Source organism: Podarcis bocagei (assembly GCF_964188305.1).
Source record: "Podarcis bocagei genome assembly, chromosome: 10".
Lineage (NCBI taxonomy): Eukaryota > Metazoa > Chordata > Lepidosauria > Squamata > Lacertidae > Podarcis > Podarcis bocagei.
In genome coordinates this window covers 3,852,145-3,872,804 of record NC_138135.1, presented here as the reverse complement: position 1 = coordinate 3,872,804, position 20,660 = coordinate 3,852,145, and the positions used below count along the sequence as shown (strand labels likewise).

The window sequence follows — 20,660 nt, the reverse complement described above, 5'->3', positions numbered from 1 at the left end:
AGAGAGAGAAGCAGGAAAAGTTCAGAGCTGGCTGTTGGAAGCCTCTCCAGGCTGCAGACAAGCAGGGCCAAGCAAGAAGGCAGGCAGGCAAAGACGGAGGGATGGATCCCTGGGGGAAGAGAGACCAGGCCTTAGGGGAGGGGGCATTGCCCCTTTCCTGCTCCCCGCTGAAATATTTGTCCCTGTCCCTCCTGCCTCTTGCAGGAGATTGCTGCTGGTCTCAGGCTCACCAGGAACTTACAGAGTCTGGCCTGGAAGGAACCGATGGTTGCCGTTGGAATCGGAAGGGATGGGCACTTTGTGCATGCTCCGTGGAAGAATCTTCTGGATCAGGCCCGTGGCCCACCTTGTCCAGTATTGGCATCCTGGCTAAGAGCCCTCGACAGCCCTCTCCTCCTCCTCCTCCTCCTCCATGAATTGGTCCAACCCTCTTTTAAAGCCATCCAAGTGGCTGGCCATCTCTGCCTCCCGTGGGAGGGAGTTCCACAGGTTAACTATTCATAACATCTGAAGGTTGCCAGGTTGGGTGAGGCGGATCTCCAGCCCCTGGACAATGCTGGGCTTGCCTGAGTGTCAGCAACAGCTGCAGAAAACGAGTCAGAGCATCAGAATCTGACATGCCAGGTGCCCTGCAATCGTTCTAGTTTTTAGTGCCGTGTTTCTCAACCTGTGGGTCCCCAGATGTTGCTGGACTACATCATTCCTAGCCAGCATGACCAGTGGTCAGGGATGATGGGAGTTGTAGTCCAACAACATCTGGGGACCCACAGGTTGAGAAACACTCCGTCTAGCGGGACTCAAGGGAGCTGTACTCCAAAACATCTGGTGGGCATCAGATTTGGGGGCAGCTGACCCAACACAACATGGTCTGTGCTGACTGGCCGTGGCTTCCCAGGAGTGTCGGGAAGAAGGGCTTCACAGGATCACAGAACTGGAAAGTTGGGAGGGGTCCCCCAGCGGTCATCTAGTCCAACCCCCTGCAGTGCAGGGTTTCCTGCTTCTTGATCCTTTTCACCAGATAGGGTTTAGTCTGTGACCTTCTGCAGAGAAGGAGACACTCAGGACTCAGGCATCGTAGATGGTGGCCTGTCACCTTACGAGGCAAGTCCACCTTTTGCAGCGTGACTGGCAGTGAGGCTAGGGTTACCAGACGTCCCCGGTTCCCAGAGACAGTCCCCGGATTTGCAAATCTGTCCCTGGAATGTCCCCAGATTTGCAAATCTGTCTCTGGGAAACGTGGCAGCGGCAGCCTCAGCAGCCTGGAGCCAGCCTCATAGCGCAGTTGGCTCTGGCTGGCTTCAGGAGCTGCTCGCTGCTGTGGCACCCACCATTTTTCCTCACCCATATGATGTGTCTTGTTTGCTTTACTGGCAGTGGCGTAGCGTGGGGGGTGCAGGGGGGCCGGCCGCACCGGGCGCAACATCTGGGGGTTAGGGTTAGGGGGCGCAAATCCACGGGTTAGGGGGCGCAAATTACTTGCCTTGCCCTGGGTGCTGACAACCCACGCTACGCCACTGTTTACTGGGGACGTCCGGTGGCACAGATCTCCTGTCCCCTTCCCCCTTTGTTTAGACTGATCTGGGGAGGTTTGGGAGTTGTGGGCAGGCAGCCGTTGCCCAGTTTTCAAAAACTCTGTGCATTTGTGTTTCACAGGGTGCGAAAGAAGGGCTTTGCACCTTTATACAATATGCATGTGTGCTTGGGCCCAGGGTCTGTTGCCTCACCATCCCCACTACTGACTCCCTGTTGCTTCTCAGCTTCAAAAAGTGTCCCCGGATTCATTGAAAAAAAATCTGGTAACCATAAGTGAGGAACTCCTGCTCATGCTAAAATATCGCTGTCCAAAGACCAGCTTGCCTTTATGCTTTTGTTGGGATTCCTGCATTTCAGGGAGGGGGGTGTGAACTAAATGACCCCCGGGTCCCTCCCACAGCTCTACAATTCTATGGTTCTATGAATGCTAAGCCTTCAAATGCAGTTTCAGGGTGGTCTCAGCTTTCCCACAGCCGCCACTATGAAAGCTAGCAGGTGGCGAAAGGAGGCAAAAGAGGAAAGAAGGGCATTTGGGGGTGCCAGAGAGTATGTGGGGTTTTCCATGGAAGAGACACACACGCAAAGACCCGTTTATCCAAAGGCTGCCTGGCTCAGCGCAGCACCGGGACTTCCCAGGCACTCCCTGGAGCCTATTTCAAGCACTCTGCGACATCGAAACTTTCCGAGAAAAGGAAAGGGAGAGCGGAGACCCTCCGGAAGCTGAATCAGAGTCAGGGACGCCATTCCCCCACCCAAAGCCTTCCTGCCCATGAGCAACGGCTGGTTGCAAAGACGGCTCCAGGTCTGGGGAAGATGGGGGCTTGGGCAAGATCCTGTCACGGTCTGTCCCAGTGCCGGATTTACGTATAAGCTAAGCAAGCTATACCTTAGGGCCCCACTCTCTTGGGGGCCCCAGAAAAATTTAAAGGGAAAAAACCCCTGGATGTACATTTCCAAAATATAAGATAGAAAACAAATAAAATAAAACCCACATACAGCAACAGTGTTTTGTGTTGTGTGGGTGTCCTGCAGACAGCTTTAGATCAGGGGTCAGCAAACCTTCAGCAGGGGGTTGGTCCACTGTCCCTCAGACCTTGGGGGGGGCGGACTATTTTTTTTTTGGGGGGGGTGAACAAATTCCTATGCCCCACAATAACCCACAAATAAAAGGACACATTCTACTCATGTAAAAACACCAGGCAGGCCCCACAAATAACCCAGAGGTGCATTTTAAATAAAAGGACACATTCTACTCATGTAAAAACAGGATGGTTTCCAGACCATCCGTGGGCCAGATTGAGAAGATGAATGGACCGCATCCGGCCCCTGGGCCTTAGGTTGCCTACCCATGCTTTAGATCCTTATTAGGTCCATAAATGACCATATATAGCATATATTCAACACACAAAAACAGTGACAATTTTTTGTTGACAAAGGACAGCTGGACATATCAAGGGCCCCATTACCTTCAGGAGCTGAGGGCTTCATCAAACCTAAATCCGGCCCTGGTCAGCCCCTTTGCTGCCTGTCACCACCATCTCTTTTGGCCCCAATCCACTCTCTAGGGCACAACAAGCGGTATCTGCAACTCCTTCCGCTGCCCCTTTGCTTACAGGGGGCAGGCTGACAGGCAGGGGAAATGGGTTGGGGGGGGCTTGAGCTGTGGTGGGGGCCTTGGCAACTGCCTGAGGTTGCCAAACCCTGGCGCTGACCCTGACTGACCAGCCCCTTTCCAAAACCAATTCATCATGGCTAAGCCAAAAGCAACTCTGGGATGAAACAACTGTTCTTGCCTTTTGGGCTCATGGACACTTCCATTTGTCTCCGAATTTCCAGGCAGGGGTCAGGGAGGTCCTCCCCCACACCCCCCTTTTCCAGGGAAAACCCGCAAATTACTGCTGAATCAGAACAAATGTCCATTGGGTTTTCTGCAGACGGCTCCCCCAGGGAAAGCAGCCAGGATAAAAGAAAACCTCTTGATCCCATTGCCAAGAAATTACAGGTCAAATGGAAGTGTGTACGAGCCCATTGTTGTGGGTTTGTGGGGCTAGTCTACATGATGACCAAGTCCCTTCTATTTCCTGGGGTCCTGGATCCAGCAAGGCTTAACATCGAATACAGGATTCATTCTAAGCAGAGCTTGGGAGGGCATCTGTCATGGATGCTTTGGCTGAGATTTCTGTCTGGAAGGGGTTGGACTAGATGACTCTTGGGTTCCCAACTCTGCAACTCTATGATTCCATTATTTCATTGTTGCACTAGTCAGGCAAGTTTCTCTCTGAGATAATGTGCTGGCCCCGGGGGGTAACCCGAGCAACATGGTCCAGGTCTGGTCCCGAATCCAAGGGTTCTGCGAGGAGTCAGTCTGACAGGGCCAAGGCAGGAAACCAGGCTAGGTCAGGCACAGGATCTCAGGCAGGTTCTGGCAAACAGCAATGTTGCTCCCACAACCTGTTGCGGGGTCCAGCAGCCTTTTATCTTTGTCGGGGTAACGGCCGGTCCTGATCCCCCGGCGACTCACCTCCCTGTCTTGCCAGAAGGTGAGCACTCCTCCTGCGAGTCCTCAGGTCTCTCCTTCTCTCAGACCTCAGTCTCTGCAGCTTGGGAGACGTTGGTGGGTTACTAGACCCAGAGGCCGCCTCAGCCTCCCCTGACCCAACCGGTAGTGGAGCAGCTGTAAGTGATGGCCCAGCTGGAGGCAACGAGGGAATCCCCGCATCTGGAGCCAGGGCAGGATCAGGCCCCTGACTTGGCCCAGCTGGTGCTTGTTGCAGGGGAACCTGTGCAGACTGGGGCTCTTCAGAATCAGGCCCCAGACTTGGTTCAGATGATGCCTGAGGCAAAGGATCCGGTGCAGACTGACTCCTCTGGCTCCGAGTCTAGCCTGAGACCCAGGCCATCACAGATAAGGGCTAAGAAAGGGAGGCTGGAGGAAGAGCCCTGATGTGGTCAGAGGTTGCTGAGATTGTTGTAGGGCTCATTCAGACTTGCCCTGCAGCTTTCCCCTGGGGAAAACATCATTTTTAAAAGTGGAAGCTGTACATGAATTTAACAGGCATGAATGAATCATAGAACTGTAGAGCTGGAAGGGAACTCCGAGGTCATCCAACCCCCTGCAATGCAGAAGTGACTTAAACCAAGACAATCATCACCTCCGAATGCAGCCTTCCCCCCAACCCATTGCCTCCCGATTTTGGACTACAACTCCCATCAGCTCCAGGGATCTTGATGATTACAGCCTGCAAATCCCCAGAGCTCTCACAACATCAAGCTGCTGCCTGTGTTCAAGGGGGCATCGCCTTCTGAAACAGCACAGAAGTCTCCAGGGTGCTGCTCTTTCCCAAGCTAACAGAGCTTGCAAATTAAATGAGCAAAATGATCCATTTGGATGGCCGTACCTTAAGAGCATTATGCTTAACCATCCCAATTTACCGGGGATATATCACTAGTTTCCTGGCCTCTGGCCCTGCTAAACTACTCATCCTGTTTTTGCCTTTGGAGAACGTCTTGTTAAATTTCCATTGGAAATGGTTACCTGAGCTCCTCCTCCTCCTTGGGGTACAACTGCCTCCCTGGGGGGTCTGCCTCAGGGGGAGGGGGTCTTCAGAAGGCCCCCTTGTCCAGGCTCCTGCTCCATGTAGGAAGTCCAGAGCATCTCCAACAGAGGCTTGAAGACCTCCAACAATGGAGAGAGCCCATCCGCTCATCCCTCCAGCTCACTGATGCCTTGGATTAAATGCTCCTAGGTTCCCCGCAGACTGCCATTTGCAGTAAAAAGCAGGTTTTTGCTGGCAAAAATTTAAGGGTGCTTTAAAGTGCTGACCTGTGCCTAGGAACGTGGCACAACAGGAAGTCCAGGCGAGCCCTAAGACAGTTCTCCTGTTGCTAAACCGAGATCAACCTCCCTGTAACTCAGACCCATTAAATTTAGCACCACCCTCTTGATTTGCAGAGAAGAAATATTTTCCCCATTCTATGCGAGAGAGCCCTTCAGGCATTCGAAGAGTGCTTTAAAAGAGGATTAGACAAATTCATGGAGGGTAAGGCTATCAGTGGCTACTAACCTTGATGGATTTCTTCTGCCTCCACAGTCGGAGGCAGCAGTGCTTCTGAATGCCAGCTGCTGGACACTACTCTTGGGCTTGGGCCCTGGCCATGGGATTCTGATTGGGGCAGATGCTTGACCACTGAGCAGACAGATTGCCGGACAGTGAGACCTGTTCAAAGGGGGAACGGGGGAAGTAGGCTGCACCTACTTGCATGGGCTCCTCTTCCAGCCCCACTGCAGCGCTGGACTCCAGGAACTCCCTTGATCGGTGCTCGGAATCTCTCTCAGACAGGCGCGTGTCATTGTTAATACACAACATGATAAAGTCTGTCAGGGCTGCTGGGGGGGGGGGTGTCACCTGTGCCAGTTCATCCTTAATGTGCGGATGAAGTTCCTGGTAGAAGTGGAACCGATAGGCAGCTTCATTCCACAGGGTGTCTGCAACCCACTGACTAAACTCTGCGGTGTACAGTGGTACAAGAAAGAAGATTCCACCTAAACATTAGGAAGATCTTCCTGACAGTAAGAGCTGTTCGACAGTGGAATTTGCTGCCAAGGAGTGTGGTGGAGTCTCCTTCTTTGGAGGTCTTTAAGCAGAGGCTTGACAACCATATGTCAGGAGTGCTCTGATGGTGTTTCCTGCTTGGCAGGGGGTTGGACTCGATGGCCCTTGTGGTCTCTTCCAACTCTATGATTCTATGATTCTAAGTACTTAATTTGTTCTGGAGGTCCGTTCTTAACCTGAAACTGTTCTTAACCTGAAGCACCACTTTAGCTAATGGGGCCTCCTGCTGCCGCCGCGCCGCCAGAACACGATTTCGGTTCTCATCCTGCAGCAAAGTTCTTAATCTGAAGCACTATTTCTGGGTTAGCAGAGTCTGTAACCTGAAGCGTATGTGTCAGAGCTGCTTCCAGATCCTAGCTCACAGAGGATCACGCTAGCCAGCGTTCACTTTATAAAAGTCTTTATTGAGTTACAGTTTCCATTCTCAAGCTGCTGCGTGCAGCTCTACATCTTATGGGTTAGACCGGCGAAGCTCCGTCTGAGTCTCCGCCTCCTGTACACCAGCTTAATACCCTAGCCTTACTCCACCTTTTCCGCCTGACCGTTCTTCTCTGGGTCCCTCTGCCCCCCGCTGTCTCTTCCTTCCTGGACTCTTCTGACGCGGACCCCCCGGACCCTTCTGTCTCCTTGCGTCGGGCTTTAGGACCTGGCTCCCTTTCCGGGCTGCTTACTGCGCCACCTTCCTGTGCATTTGAACTTGGCGCGCGCGCCCAACCTTCCACTTTCCGCTTAACCGTTTCTTCGCTCCCCGATAGAGGTGTGGCCACTCCTGACTCATGCCCTCCTCCCTGCTGCGAGCTGCCAGAGCTCGGTACCTGGCTCCCTTCCTCTCCACTGCGCTCTGTTGGTGACGCTGGCCCCGATTTCCAACTGCTGCCCTCTGAGCCCCCTCTGGACCCTTCTTCCTGGGGTGTCCCCCTAGGCTCCCCCCTTGCTCTGGCCACTGGCGCTCCTTTCTGTGAATCTTCTGATTCACTGGAAAGACTCGGAGATCTCGGGTCGCCGTTATCACTCATCTTTTCTTCGGCCTCCTCCCCCTCGCTCTCTGTTTCCTCCCTTGCCCTCGCCTCTGCTCCTGAACCCCTGACAGTATGTCACCTGAAGTGTATGTAACCCGAGGTACCACTGTACTCGGTAACCGGGCGAGCCCCTGCCGGAGGTTCTGCAGGGCCATCTGGGTGTGGTTCGGCTCCCTGAACATGCCCTCCGGGGCAGCAATGAAGACGTCCAAATTCTCCAGCAGAGGGTCATCGGCCTCAAGGTACGGAGTGACCCAAGAAAGTGCCGGGCCCACGAGTAGGCTGACCATAAGGCACTCCCGGCTCTGTGGGGTGGGAAGGTCTGCTGCACAAGTGGCAAACATCAGCCGACACTGGCTTCCAAAGCCTCGAAGGGCCCCACTCTCCCCCCTGAACCTCTCCGGTGATGGGACGGGGGGAGCATGTTGGACTGGGGCCACAGCAGGGGCCGCTCAAAGTGCTTGAACTTCCCCCTGGAGCATAGCTACCTGCGCGTGGAGGTTCCACAGCACAGTGGTGAGATCTATAGGCCGGGCTCCGTCCATCTTGCTCCCTGGCCGGGATATAGGTTGGCCCCAGCAAACTGTCACAGTCCAGTTTACAGGCAGTTGAAGTCCTGGCAGAGGACGGTGGGACCGGGGGCGAGATGGAAGGATAGGAGCAGGAACAAGAGTCAGGAAGCCAGGAGTCAAAAGTCAAGGGTCAGAGAGCCGGGAGTCAAGAAGCCAAGGGTCCGAGGATCAGGAAGCAAGGAGTCAAAAAGCCAAATGCAGCAAGGCAGGAAGCGTGTTGCTGTGACAATGAGCCAAAGGGAAATGCTGACCTTATATCCCTTCCCGGCTCTTGCCACCAGGTGCTGTGAGTTACCAATCGACCTCACCTGTGCGGCCGCACCTTGCCTCTCCAGAACAAACTTAGGGAGCCCACGAGCAGAGCAGACTGGCCTCAGAGGCATGGAGTCGCCATGATGTTTGCACCGCTAAACACTGTTCAACAGCAAGCTTTCCAATCCTTTTTAATTTAATTTTAATTTTTGAATCCCCTTTGAAAGCTAGGGGCCTGGCATCATTAAAACCCTCCCAAACCTGACAAGGAAATCAGAAAATCTCTCAGAAGCCAGTGTGGACACCCAAGGCTTTTCATAGAATTGCAGAGTTGGAAGGGACCCCAAGAATCATCTAGTCTCGCTGCAAGGCAGGAATATGCAGCTGTCCCGTACGGGGGAACGAACCTGCAGCACCACGCTCTAACCAACTGAACTATCCGGGTTGCACTGATATGATGCCTAAACAATCTGCAAGGAAGCCCAATCGACCATCCTCCAAAAGTCTCTTGACAAGGGTCAACCCTTCTGGATCTGCACACCATTGTTTTGTGTTCCTTAGGCAGTTGCGTCGACCAGCAAATTGACACAACGTACAGAGAATAAGGACCAAAAACGTATCCTGCAATCTCTCTCTCTCTCTCTCTCTCTCTCTCTCTCTCTCTCTCTCTCTCACACACACACACACACACACACACACACACTTTCTCCCACACAGAGTAAACCGAGAACCTCGGTCAGCCGCGAAAAGCCTTTGGGAGCACAGAAGTAATTCATAGGAGGAGATCTGGGCCCCAGCAAACACCACGTGAAAAGGTTACGGCTGCTTCTGGCAAGGCGTGCGACAACAAAAGTCATTTCCAGCGCGTGTTATTTTACTTGGCTCTTTGAGAACAATATTTGCTGAGTCTCCCTCCAGAATACCCAAGCCCCATGCTGTTTGGCTTCACTTCAATTGGACTTAAATGCTGCATGCAAAGAGTACAGACCTTGCGCTGAACCCAGCCACGGTTCTGGAAATGGAGTCTCCACAGACCTAACGATGCACAGCAAGGAATTTACGTGAAGCTCTTGTTGGTACAAGGGCAGTGAACCAACAGATGAGCAAGCCAGCTTTCCCAACCTGGTGCCCTCCAGGTGGTGTTGGATTGTAACCCGGCCCCAGTTGTAACAACCCATGGTCAAGGGAGGCAGAAGCTGTAGTATGGCAACACCCAGAGCGCATCAATTGAGCAAGGCAGAGTTAATCATCTGCCTTTTAGCCAGTTAACTCAATAATCTTAAAAAATAGTTGCCTGTTATCCAAAGCTCATTGCACCTGTCTTTTGGCAGCTGTTGAAGGAAGGGAAAAGTAATTTTCAGGTTAAGTAATAAAAGCGAACTCTAATTAGAAGGGGGAGGCCACTTTTAACATTGATTTCATCGCACCTTCTTGTTGCACCAACACGTAAGATAAATGTCATTCAATTACCGTCTTCTGTCATTGTTAAGACCAAAAGCAAAGATGCGTCTTTAAGCTGGGTGCATCAAAAACAAATCAAGTGTCCTCGCAGAACTGTAGAGTCGGAAGGGGGTCACCAGGGGTCATCTAGGGAACCCCCTGCAATGCAGAAATATGTCATCCAACGTGGGGCTCAAACCCACAAGCCTGGTGTCAGGTGTGCGTGTAGGAGCCAGGTCCTGTGACCAAGGGGCCTTCCTAAGTTTGTTCTGAAGAGGCAAGGCGTGGCCTCACAGGTGAGGCCGATTGGTAACTCACAGCACCTGGTGGCAAGAGCTGTGAAGGGATATAAGGTAAGCATTTCCCTTTGGCTCTTTGCCACAGCAACACACTTCCTGCCTTGCTGCATTTGACTCCTTGCTTCTTGATCCTTGGCTTCCTGACTCCCTGCTTCTTGATCCTCGGACCCTTGACTTCATGACTCCTGGCTTCTGGACTCCCATTCCTGCTCCCACCCCGCCATCTTGCCCCTGGTCCTGACATCCCCTTCCAGGACTTTGATTGCCCGTGAACCGGACCAAGACACCTGGGATTAAGATTCTCATGCTCTACTGACTGAGCGACAACAAAACAAGCTTCTCCAGGGGCAGCAGCAGCCGGGGTGGGCAGGGTGCTTGTGGGGGTGCTGCCCATGGGATTCTGCCACCTGATGCGGCTGCCTCAGTCCATCTCATGGACCGGCCGGCCCTGCCATAAACCCACAGGAAGCAAACTGCTGAGGGTCACCACATATGTGGAAGGCAGTTGCTCCATTGCTCACCTCGAAGCCCAGGGTCAAGAGGTTTGGCCCAACAGAAAGAACTCGGGTTTTTTTGGAAAAGTACTTTTAAACCGGTCTTGAAAGACCTACATTGGCTCCCAGTACGTTTCCGAGCACAATTCAAAGTGTTGGTGCTGACCTTGAAAGCCCTAAACGGCCTCAGTCCAGTATACCTGAAGGAGCGTCTCCACCCCCATCGTTCTGCCCAGACACTGAGGTCCAGCGCCGAGGGCCTTCTGGCGGTTCCCTCGCTGTGAGAAGCCAAGTTACAGGGAACCAGGCAGAGGGCCTTCTTGGTAGTGGCGCCCTCCCTGTGGAACGCCCTCCCACCAGATGTCAAAGAGAACAACAACTACCAGACTTTTAGAAGACATCTGAAGGCAGCCCTGTTTAGGGAAGCTTTTAATGTTTGATGTATCACAGTATTTTAATATTCTTTTGGAAGCCGCCCAGAGTGGCTGGGGAAACCCCGCCAGATGGGCGGGGTATAAATAATAAATTATTATTATTATTATTATTATTATTATTATTATTATTATTATTATTAAACATTTTTTCCCAGTTCATTATGGATTATTTCCCAATACTCTTTTACAAGTCTGGTAAAGAGGTAAAAGTAAAGGACCCCTGGACGGTTAAGTCCAGTCAAAGGCAACTATGGGGTTGCGGCTCTCATCTTACTTTCAGGCTGAGGGAACCAGTGTTTGTCCACAGTTTTCCGGGTCATGTGGCCAGCATGACTAAACCGCTTCTGGCGCAATGGAAAACCGTGACAGAAACTAGAGTGCACAGAAACGCCATTTACCTTCCTGACGCAGCAGTGCCTATTTATCTACTTGCACTGGCGTGCTTTTGAACTGCTAGTTGGAAGAGCTGGGACACAGCAACGAGAGCTCACCCTGTTGCGGGGATCTGCCTCAAGGCGAATCTAACAAAATGTAATATAAACACCGACAACTGGGAAACACTGGCCTGCGAGCGCTCCAGTTGGAGAACAGCCTTTACCAAAGGTGTCCTGGGCTTTGAAGACACTCAAACTCAGAATGCAAGGGAGAAATGTGCTAAGAGGAAGGCACGCTTGGCAAATCCACACCGTGATCAACTCCCACCCGGGAACCTCTGTCCCCACTGTGGAACTGGCCTCAATAGTTACTTACATACTCACTGTTAAAATCGTGTTCATGGAAGACAATGTTACTCGGCTACGAGTGATCGCCGAAGAAGAAGCAGAAGCAGCCACCCATGTCCCTTTTACAAGTCCACCACATGTGAAAGAACGTTCCCTCTACCTCATTGCTTCAAAACCTCATTGCATTAAAAGGCCTACGTTTTGCAACCTTTGCTTACAAGGGAATAGCTGCTCCATCCTCTTGGTCAATTTCCCTGACCTTCTCTAGATGTCTCCCATCTCTACAGTATCCTTCAACAAGTGAGACAACCAGAACCGTATTCCAAGCATGCTCGCTCCATGGATTTGTACAGTAGCATTACAATCTTGGCAGTTTCACTTCCTGCCCCGCAGCCCCAATATTTTTTATCTGGCGCTTGCCATTTGCAGTGATCTTTCCCTAGAGAAAACAAGGGAAGCTGCATGGCTCCGGGTCCAACAAGCCCAACACTACAGCAGCCTTACAAGGACCCCCCCAGTCCCCCCATCCTTGCCACCACCTCCAAGTCCCACAAAGGCCCCGTCCCTTACCTTGCAGAGGCTCACACTCCGAGTCCAGCTTCCCTCTGGACTCAGGATGGACTCAGAGATGAGAGCTGCAGCTCCTGGCTCAGCCCCCTTCCTTCCTTCCTCCAGCCCGCCTGCCTCCCTGCCAGGGAAATGAAAATAAAAAAGGCCCACACCAGACTCTTAGGCACACCCCACGTCCCTCTTCCCAGTTCCAGCCACGTTTTGTGCCATATTTGCCTACCTGCAACGATTGGCTTCTGCCTTACTTTAAATGTTGTGAGGATCCTATGACCTTTTAAAATGTGGGGGGTTTGGGGGAGGTGTTGTTTTTATTTCAAATACATATTTCACGGTTTGATGTTTTATTCTATTCTGTGAACTGCCCTGAGACCTCCAGGTATAGGACAGCATATACTGGTAAATTCAATGAAGGAGGAGGAGAAGGAGGAGGAGGAGGAGGAGAAGGAGAAGAAGGAGAAGAAGGAGAAGGAGAAGGAGAAGAAAGAGAAGGAGAAAGAGAAGGAGAAGAAGGAGAAGGAGGAGGAGGAGGAGGAGGAGGAGGAGGAGGAGGGAGAGTCAACCTGCTGACCACGCCTCAGGAAAATGGGGCTCAGCTCCACAACTGGGAGTAAGTGGCAGTTGTGTACATGTTTTTGTACAATTTATCCTGGTTTTGCTGGTCAAGGGGGCGGGGCAGAACACTGAAGCTCCACCCATAACCCCTGAGAATCCTGCTCCACCACCCCACTGGCTTCTGGGATCTTTGGCGGGCACTGTGATCCCTTTCAGACACATCTTCACAATGCCATTTGGAAACACACCCATGGAGGAACAGGATCTCAATGGCATCATCAGGGCTCTTCCTTAGAGTACCTTCAGCTTTCCTTTGGCTCCAGCTCCTGAAGGACTGCAGCAAAACCAAGCACTAGGTCCTCCTTCCAGGTGAACTGAGTTTGGGATTCCCAGGACAGGTACGTCCTATTGGATGGCTGGATGGCTCAGCAAGGGGCTGATAAGACCAAGGTTGCAGGTCCAATCCCCGTAAGGGACAGCTGCCTATTCCTGCACTGCAGGGGGGGCTGGACTGGATAAACCTCAGGGTCCCTTCCAATTGCATGATTCAAGATAACGTAGAGCTCAGTCCTGGCCATGTGGCATTTGCAAGTCAAAGGGGAGGGGCCAGTGCTGGAGACTGGATGAAGGAGAGGAAGATCTGGCTGTTGTCAGGGCCTCTTGTCTCAGGATGCAGGCAGGATAAACTATCTGGACAGCTTTCCGGAGCCGTGATTGTGACTTCCTCTTCTAAGGCAGCTGAGCTGAAAAGCCCCCAGACCTCCAGCTTGGCGGGAAAAGCCTCGCCAGACCTCCTCCTCCTTGAATTGCAATTTGTTGTGATTGTTATCATAGAATCATAGAGTTGGAAGAGACCACAAGGGCCATCGAGTCCAACCCCCTGCCAAGCACAGGGGGTTTTAGGGCACAGCAGAGACACCCTGCCTTAGTTTTTATTTATTTTTTGCTTCCTGAATTAATATTCTTTATTGATTTAAAAAAAATCATGTCTATACAAACATTATATACCATCTCTTGACAGGTAAAAAAAAGAAAATTATATAAAATAGAAAATTTATAAAGAAATAAAAAATAAAGAAGTAGCAACCTCCCAAACCTGACAAGGAAATCAGAAAATCTCTCAGAAGCCAGCGTGGACACCCAAGGCTTTTCATAGAATTGCAGAGTTGGAAGGGATCCCAAGAATCATCTAGTCTCGCTGCAAGGCAAGAATATGCAGCTGTCCCGTACGGGGAATCGAACCTTGATTTCAGTTAAAGGAACCCAGCTTTTCTCCTTAAAATGGAAGCCGTGCTCTTCTGCTGCCTGCACACCCTCGTTTCCCACCCCACTGGCTCACAGGTCACAGCAAAGGAGCCAAGTCCATCCAGCCTCATTGTGCTTCTCTTGCGATCTCTGGTCATAGCAATACTTTCTCTGCTACAGGCTCATGGCGATGGCCAGAGCCCAGCCTTAGCAACTGTGGTTCCTCTTGAGGTCACACCTCATTCCCAGAAACCCTGCATAAGCATCCATTCCACCCTGCTCCTCCTTAGCCTGCTAGTCAAAACTGGGCAGCTCAGGTTTAGCAAAGTGCCCCCTACCTTACCTTGAGGCCTTGCCGGGAACAGTGTGTTGCAATGCAACAACCTGAGCCCTGTGAAGCTTCTCTTAAATTTGCTTGCCAAGTGCACATCAAACCCACCCCTCTCTGAGCTCACCTTAATTGCCCAGGAAATATCATGCAGGAAGCGGATTGAAGATAAAAACGGATCGGAATAAAGGCAGAGTCAAGAGGGCATATTTCAAAGGCGGGCAGGAGTGCTTTGAAACCGTGGTGCCCCCACTCAAAAGGCGGAGGCTGTAGGTCTGCTGGCTGATGGACCCAGCTCACTCCTTGCTGTGCTTGTTTCCCCCCCCCCAAAAAAAAAAGATATTTATTAAAGTTTTTTTAAAATATAACAATGAAAAAATGAAAAAATAAAAAGAAGCAAAATACAAAATACAACATAAAAACAGTTAAAAAACAAAGAATTTCCCATACCATATCTTCCTTACGCTTATTTCCCCAGACCTCCTCATACCTCCCTTCTTTGTATTCCACTTCAATTTGTTAGTTCAGCAAATCCTTACCATTAAGCTTTTACACATTTATAAACCTTTTCTTTTTCGTATCTCCTAAAGCATTACAGCTGGAAACCCCTTAGTTTCTATCCAACATCCTTCTAACATTCATTAATTTTACAATATTTCTGTAAATAGTCTTTAAATTTCTTCCAGTCTTCTTTCACCAACTCTTCTCCCTGGTCTCGGATTCTGCCAGTCATTTCCGCCAGTCCCATGTAGTCAATCACCTTCATCTGCCATTCTTCCAGAGTGAGTAAATCTTGTGTCTTCCAATACTTTGCAATGAGTATTCTTGCTGCTGTTGTAGCATACATAAAGAAAGTTCTGTCCTTCTTTGGCACCAATTGGCCGACCATGCCCAGGAGAAAGGCCTCTGGTTTCTTCAGGAAGGTATATTTAAATACCTTTTTCAATTCATTATATATCATTTCCCAGAAAGCCTTAATCTTTGGGGACGTCCACCAAAGGTGAAAGAATGTACCTTCCGTTTCTTTACATTTCCAACATTTGTTATCGGGCAAATGATAGATTTTTGCAAGCTTGACTGGGGTCATGTACCACCTGTCTTGCTGTGCTTGACACACGGCAAGCTAAGAGAGCTATGCATTTCTGCAGCGCTGCTTCTTCCAAGAGCCACATTCTTGCGGCCCTCACTCTGGGCCTAGGAAAAATAAGAGGGAAAGCTCCCTGTGGCATTGAAGAGGGGTGCCCACTTCTCTTGACAGCATGCTTCTGCCTCTTTCCTGGGGAAGGTGTCGCAGGAAACCCCCCCCCCCAATCATTCAGTTTGTACAAACACGACACACACACACACACACACTCACACACGACATACTCATCGTTTCTGTTATAAATTCATAGTAAATCAACCGTACATCGGATTTACACCGGTCCACTTTTATTTTGCTCCATGAAGGAAGGACTATCAAAAGGGGGTGGTTTGAAATGGGATGGCCATAATCCCTTAAGCGTACCAACACGTACTCAGGAGCCCTGCCCAGTTGGCATGACAACCTTGATGGTCCCAGACAGAAGACCATCAAGGTCACAAAGGACTTGCATATGGGAGTGGGACAATGATCATATCTTCCCTCTGGGGGCAGGAAACTGCCAACTCCCCTTTGTCCTCTGGAAATGACTCATGGGGAGGGGGAAAGGAAGAACCAGCCAGGCGACAAGATACTCAGGTTACCTCCACAACTCCTCCCTCAACCCCTTCTTTTTGTGATGTGTCAATGATGTAGTCATGATGTAGTTGTGAGGTAGTTCTTGGGGTGTAGCTTGGGGGATTAGTAACTAATAAAAGTTGGGGTCTTCTTTTGTTCTGGGCTTACATTTTGTTTCACCTGGTGGCAGGTGGGAGTCCTGTCGCGACAGTCTTCAGTAAAGACCAAGCCTACTGGCTGCTGTTTTGCTCTGGTATTCCTGGCCGGTGTCCTTGTTTTTTGTCCAAGGGAGCCCTCAGATTTCTCTGTTAACAAAGGTTCCAACACCCAATTGTTGCAAGGAGGCTGTGCTGGTCCCGGGGGTAAGGTACCGTGAGTGTAGCAGAGTCCACACGAAGCGGGGCGAGGTCCGATGCAGAGAGACGGGCGGGGAACAGGAACGCTGGAACAGAAAGCTGAGCAGGTAACAGGAACACCGGATGGTCGGGAACAGGAGGCCGAGCAGGGAACAGGAGTACTGGATAGTCAGGAACAGGAAGCCGAGCAGGGAACAGGAGTACCGGTTAGTCAGGAACAGGAGGCCGAGCAAGGATCAGGATCACAGGAAGGTCCGAAGCCAACAACGACGTTGCTCCCGCAACCTGGGGCCGGGATGAGTGGGCTTTTATCCTCTTCTAAGGTCAGGGGCGGTCCCGACCCCCAGGAGCCCCGCCTCTCCTGGCCTTAAGGCGAGCACTCCTCCTGGGGGCAACTAGTTCCCTTCGCCTCTCTGCCCTAAGCCTCTGCAGATCAGGAGAGGCCGAAGGGTTACTGGGCCCTGGAGGAGGCTCACCTGTGGCCACTGAGTCATCAGGCTCCTCTGGGGCCAGGAGGACTTCACCTGGGGCCAGCTCCTGCTGCACTGCCACAGGTGCAGGCTCTTCAGCCTCTAGGCCTTGCCCCAGTTCAGCCGGCCCTGGAGGCGGGGACTCCTGTGCAGGCTGGGATTCCTCTGTTTCATCCTCCGAATCGGAATCCCAGGCCATCACAGAGGCAATGCCACAAATTATTGTTCCTTGATGTTTGTGCCGCCCTCTGAGACACCTTCACTTAGCTGGGCTCCCTAATGAGGAGGAAGTTCTCAGCCTGTCTGTCTGTCAGAGCAAGCAACCCAGGCAAACTGCTTTGGGGTCTGTGTGTAATAAGAGGTCCATAAAATGGATTTTTTTAAAAATAAAATGAATAAATGTTTTAGGAACACCAGGGAGGTCTGGGGTTGCCTGCACTGAAGATCAAAGTAATGTGTGAAGCCTGTGGCACCTTCAGGCAGAGGACAGGGGCCAAGACCAGCCACTTCTGGTGGGGAGGGGGGAAAGTCCTGGACAAAGGTGTTATGTACTGAGCTGAATCTTAGAACAATAGGATCCAGAATGCAGCAGTCTGATTGGTCCGCAGGAGCCACCCAATCCAGCTCCAGGTGGAAGTGAATCAGCGACCTGATTGGCCTGCAGGAGCAGCCAATCAGGCTCCTGAATGAAGTGAATCAGCAACTTGATTGGCCTGCAGGAGCAGCCCGGAATTAGCCAATCACGCGGGGCCCATTGTGCAAATAATGTATATATAGCTAGACGTTTTGGGGAAAGATTCATTCATTGCTACTATGAGCTGAATAAAGAGCATGAAATTCACACTCGACTCCAAAAACCCTCTATACTTCTCCACAGTGACCAGTCAAATGACCACGGGAAGCCCAGAAGGAGGGCATGTTGCCCTCTCTGACCTTGGCGGTGGCACACAGACATCCATGTAACTTTTCCAAGTATAAACGGTCTTCAACGCAGAATCAGGTATAACTACCCCAACACCATCATGAGCACAGCTCATCACGAATGCACAACGGAAAGGACATTTGGAGATCTAACAAGTGTTGGAAATGCAAAGAAAAGGAAGGTATCTTTTACCATATGTGGTGGACTTGTAAAGAGGTGAAGGCTTTCTGGGAAATGATATATAATGAGTTAAAGAAACTGTTTAAAAACACTTTTGTTAAAAAAAACCAGAAGCCTTTTTATTGGGCATAGTAGGCGAAGAGATCCCCCCCCCAATAAAACACTGTTCATGTATGCAACAACTGCGGCAAGAATCCTTTTAGCCGAAAAATGAAACAACAAGAAGTACCAACGAAAGAAGAGGGGCAGGTGAAGGTGGTGGAACTGGCGAAGCTGATGGGAAAAACCCGAAACCAGTGCGACCAAGTGTTCCAAAAGGACTGGAGTAAATTCATACAATATTTGAAAGATCATTGTAAGCAACTAACAACACTAGTAGGGTTATCTGAAGACTTGTAATGAGAATTTTTTGAGAAATTAAATTTTGAGGTATTTAGTAATGAGTTATATTAGAACTGGAAAATATACAAATTCTGTGGTATAAAAGGTTAGCTTTGAAAGCCAAGAGGTGGGAGGGAAGGAAGTTAACAGGCTCTAAAGAGCCAAAGTAGTAAAGTGGATAATAATGATGTGCTTATATATGTTTACATGGAAAAATATTATTAGTATTAATTATTATTATTATTTTATTTATTTAAAAGGGACATTTGGAGGGGCCCTGGTTTACAAGAAGGGTTCTCTGCAGGGCAGAAGGCACAGCTTGGCCCCGAAGAAACCCGATTGCTGGTGAAGAGTTGAGAAGTGGGCGACGCAGCCACCTTGTTCTTTCAGGCAAGAGACTAGCAGGGCTGCAGCTCATGGAGATGACGGCAAGCCTTGTGAAGGACCGGATGTGCACAGACAAAGCCACCTGGGGGTGGGGGAGGGAACTGAGTCATTCGGGAGATATGAATGGCGTCAGCCATCCACTCTGGGAGGACAGGAAGAGACCTTGGGGAGGAAGTCGCTCTGATCAGGGCTGCAAACACGGAGAGAACAAAGGAGGATGGAAGGGGAAGTTGACCCAGGAGCCTGCCAGGATGTCTCTTCCTGGACCCCTCAAAATGGCCTGTGCATCTGTGTGTGTGCGCGCGCACACACAAGAGTCAGGGGGATAAAGTGGATGCTGTTTGCTTCTACTGTAAAGGGGAACGTTCTTCGTTCACAATAGCCAAAACAATATGCAAACCAGAAACCGAGAGAAAGCAAAATGGACAGAATCACCCCTCCCAGGTGTGTACACCTGTGCCTGCCCCCATCATATCACCTGATAAACAAACTCCAAAGATGCCCATGTAAAGGCTGCCACGCTGAACGTTGGAAGTGCTACGGAAAAATCTAGGTGCAAGGCTGCTCAGCCATCCAGCTCATCGGGCAGAGCCTGCGAATCGCTGCAGAATAAAGGAAGGAGTCCGGCCACCAACCGGAGCAAATAGCTGCAGACCAAAGTTTATTGCACAACAGGTTCAAAGAGGAATTTTGAACCCCAAGGATGGGGTGACAAGGACTTTTAAAAGTTTCTATCTTATCCCAGCATACAGTTCGTTGAGCATCATCACTACATCATTGCTACATCAGAAAAGGGGAGGGTTATACATGATTAACATAGGAGGAATGTGTTGGGGCAACAGGCGGATACAGGATATGTATTGGGAAGTACATTCTGAGCACCTACTGCAAAAGAACAATAGAACTTTGGTTTGCATAGTCTGGCACCTGGGCAAGCCCGGAGGAGAGTTTTTGCCCAGTGATTGACACCTATGAGTATCTTCTTGTGAGTACATCACCTCCTGCTTGAGGGATTATGGCGGGGACCCAGTGGTTTCAAGTCCTTGGCCAATGAAGCAAATTGGCGGTGGAATGAAGGAAACTGGCAAAGGAGTTGATTTTATATGATTTTTAAAGCTAGGTAACTTCCCTGAGCTGTCAAGTCGAAAGGATACATTTATGCATAATATAACATTTAACAACTTTAAAGATGTGCCCCCCCCAAAAAAAAAAAATCCATAACAGAAGATTCAGGACAGATCACAGGAAGCAGCACAGAGTTGAGCTATGGAACTCCCTGCCACAGGTGAAGCAGCGATGGCCCCCAAGGTGGAGGACTTCCAAATAGGACGGGACAAATCCATGGAGAAGAGGGCCATCATCCAAGGTTACTAGCCATAATGTCTATGCTCTGCCTTCACAACCGGAGGCAGCAATGGAAACCACTGGAGGACAGAGGGCTCCTATGCTGCAATTGCAATTGCAGGTTCCTCACAGGCATCTGGGTCATCTAGTCCAGGCATGTCCAACCATCTACAGGTAGATTGTTGGGGTGCTTGCTGTCGATTGCAGGACCCAGATTAGGAGGCGAGGCACGATGACTCTCCCCCCCCCCCCGGTGCTGGGCGGTTGAAGTGGTTAAGGAGATGGGCAATCGTTTGTCTGCTGGCGGCTGGAGCGCTGCATGCTATTTTAAGCAGTGCATTATTGTATGAGCGTATTTTTGCAAAAAAAAAAAAAAAAACCCTCCAAAAGAAGCACATTAGCTCTGTGAAACACTGTCCCCAATAAGCTCAATAACTCTCTCTCCCCCCCCCCCCCCCGATAAAGAAGAAGAGTTTGGATTTGATATCCCGCTTTATCACTACCCAAAGGAGTCTCAAAGTGGCTAATATTCTCCTTTCCCTTCATCCCCCACAACAAACACTCTGTGAGGTGAGTGGGGCTGAGAGACTTCAAAGAAGTGTGACTGGCCCAAGGTCACCCATCAGCTGCATGTGGAGGAGCGGAGACACGAACCCGGTTCACCAGATTACGAGTCCACCACTCTTAACCACTACACCACACTGGCTCTCACAAGAGGCTCATGGGTTTAGACCACAGCACCACCCACATAACAAAAGAACACAGATCTGGAGAAGACCCCACTCCAGAGACCCAGCAGCAGCTATGGGAAAGATGGGCCCACCTTAGTCATTCACCCAGCAGCTGCA

General features: G+C 50.5%; 1 protein-coding gene across 1 annotated transcript in view; it reads right to left on the bottom strand.

Annotated features, from left to right (window-relative positions):
• The window catches only part of SHANK3 (SH3 and multiple ankyrin repeat domains 3), a 449,651-nt gene extending 437,593 nt beyond the window's left edge, over nucleotides 1-12,058 (bottom strand). Inside the window, exon 1 of the mRNA XM_081209761.1 lies at nucleotides 11,949-12,058. The gene's annotated coding sequence lies outside the window, so the exon portion shown is untranslated. The remainder of the gene's footprint in view (nucleotides 1-11,948) is intronic.
• Between the last annotated feature and the right edge of the window lie 8,602 nt (nucleotides 12,059-20,660).